Source organism: Cupressus sempervirens, chromosome 4 (genome assembly GCF_028749045.1).
Source record: "Cupressus sempervirens isolate cs-2001-9-10 chromosome 4, ASM2874904v1, whole genome shotgun sequence".
Lineage (NCBI taxonomy): Eukaryota > Viridiplantae > Streptophyta > Pinopsida > Cupressales > Cupressaceae > Cupressus > Cupressus sempervirens.
The window spans coordinates 314,319,228-314,322,342 of NC_143121.1; positions in this window are offsets into that span (position 1 = coordinate 314,319,228).

A 3,115-nucleotide genomic window follows, 5' to 3' on the forward strand; every position below is an offset into this window, starting at 1 on the left:
ACCTAGTATGATGAAAGTTGTCCTAGGATACCTTACATCCTATTACAACTGCATAGGACATATTAGGACACCTTAATACCTATTCTGACACTTTAAATAACCTTAGGACCCCTAAGCACACATTAGTATATTGAATAGATGTGGCTACAATCCTATTGTGGTCAATAATATCTCTTGCACCATAGAGTACTATATCATTCAATTCCTTAATAGTTTCATTCTTAAGAAAATTAATAACTAGATTATTCATATATTTAGTATATAAGTTTGAGTCAAAAGGCACACATATTTTAAAGCCTCCAGCCCAATAACCTCCTTTGAAATTATTGTCTCAAAAGTTGGCACCTTTGTCCAAAGTTTTTATGTAAGGAAAACCTTGTGAAACATGGAAACAACCTCCAAGTTGTGGGACTTAAACTATGAGGTTGAGTCTCCAAAGAAGGCCAGCTTCCTTTACTATAAAGATGCACCTAACTACTCTTGGAGAGGAAATGGAAGAAGGAATGCATGAAAAAAAACTACCTATTCTAACCTAAGGGATTGATGCACCAAAATGGAGTGTTTGAACTTATCTCTACCCATGAATGCACAGTTAACTAGTTATAACCTCAAGTTTAGACTTTGCTTAATTCAAAAACCACATGTAGATTAGACAACATAAGAATGCTATGGAAAAAAACTTCACTTAATATCATTCAAATGTCAAAAAGTAGATACAATCATGCAAATTGTATAAAATAGGCAAAAACATTAACTCGAGGCAAAGAACCTTGCACAGTGTGTTAATGGCTAAAGAAGACTCAATAGAGGTTTACAATGGGTCAAAGGCATGAGAAATTATAGTAATACACATAGATCAATACTAGAGAATCAGGGAAGATCGACCCTTACAAAGATCACAAAATATTCCTTTATAATACAAGCATAACTGAGATATTCTTAATTGATTTAATTCACAACTACTCTCATTAAATGCTTAGAGAAAAATCATACAACTCTAGAGAAAATTTGATCTTGGCACAGATTTAGACACAATGAAATCCAATATTTTTCTAAAACAGAGCCTTGAGGAGATGAAATGGCACCATTAAGTCACTATGACTAGGTGGATGGATAAAACCATAGGTGGTGGATTGTTTTCCTTCATTTAATATACATGAAATTGATTGGAGAGTGGTTTGAATTGATCATGAAGATCAGATTGTACAATAAAACATCTCTTTTGCATAATTGGCTTGACAATCTAGCAAATTCAATGGGTCAACTAAGTTGTGGGATAAGTTCCACAACTGGGATAAGAAAATTCAAGAGGTTGGTATTTCTTTGGTATCTAACGAAACTTTCTTGAAGTTGTGTACATGTATATAGCTTCAATGGGAGATTGTACAAAAGTTTCCTAAGAGTTAGGAGGGCACCATTAATAGCAGCAACAAGTTGAATAAACTTGGGAGAATATTCTGAGGATACATATGATACATAGTAGGAGCTGTCAATGGAGTATATACATAACAATAGATCATGCAGTGCTATATAAGTATTCTAGGGGACAACAAATTCCTCAAAGCATAGATATCTTAAGGAAGACCGTAGGTATTCATTTCCAATTCATGGGTTTTTGGCATAGTTGGGGTCAGCATTCAAAGTAAGACTCTCATCTACTGTCATCTACTATCTCAAAGTATTATGAAGTATTATGAATGGAAAATACAGCGAATAGTATCGAGACCCGAGCTATCTTATTAATTTTGGCAACATGTATTAGAGGTATAGGAGTATATGTGGCTATGTAGGGAATTGCCAATTCTTATCACTAGAGAATATATTTGTTGTAATATGTGTTGTAGATTGTTGTTATCACATTATACGATCTATGAATTGAAGTATTAGGAAAAATAATTATAACAATCTTGGAGCCTAGCTGGAGCATCACAACATCTTATGTTTATTCTACTGAGTTTGAACTTTGGATGATACTGTTTAGTTAGAATCACACAAGTCTAGCACATGCACTCAAAAAATTATCCTGAATGATCCGAGCATGATTTTTTTATTTTATTTAATCAGTTCATTGTTGTAAAAAGAGAACTAATGGCCATAGCAACAATGGCTACAATGGCTAGAGCAGCAACACTTCGAATAAAGGTCGTTTGTAGCTTAAGACAAGATTTTAGAGAGGAAGGACTATTGAGGATTATCTTTTCTTGAGTAGCTTTAAAAAAAATTAAAATTATTGGTAGATTATTGTGTGGACTTAATAACTGAGCGCATAATTGTTATTGGAAGAAATGCTAACAAGTCTAGAGCATTCTTGGAATTAACTAGGAAATCTATTTTGGTGATCAGGGCTTCAAACCAAATCAGAAATTGAAAAGTATATAAGCAAATAGTGATTGTAAAATTTAAATCTAGGCATTCAAACTCCAATAGTCATTATAGAAGAAAATACATTTTTTAATCAAGCAAAAGCATGGGTAATTGAAGTAGTCATGGAAAGTCTAAAAAATCAAGTGTTTTCTTCAGAATTTAATGACACCTTTAATGATGAATAGTTGAGAAACTTTCAAAAAGAAAAACAATTGGGTTGGCTTTACATACGTGGGTTGCAACTAGAATACATGGAATCCTCCAATGATGTTCTTTCCAAATTGAAAGAGAGAAATTTATCTGACCAATGTAGAACAAGTAGATTAGAGATGCCTAAATTGGGCTTTACAACCTTCAATGGTGACCTTGGTCTAGCCCAAGTTTATGGACCATCTAGATAAATGGGTTAACCTTGTGGTTTCCTCTTGCCTCAATGAGATCTTGCGAATAACATCCTACAATGATGTGGTGATAAAAAGAGTTTTGCCAGTGATAGTGAAGAACTTGAAGGATTTATAGGTTGAAGGAATCCATATGAGGCCGAAACAAATTTTCTCAACACATGATGACAGTAGTACACAATATCCTATTTGTGGGAACCATAATAATGAAGAGGAGGCAAAGGAAATTTAGACCCATGCAAGGAAAATGATTTCAAATGTGAATAGGGAACATTTAAGCTTCTATGTTGGTGATTTGGAGGTTAGCCTTGACAAACTTGTTGAGGACACTGGTTGTACTCAAGGTAACA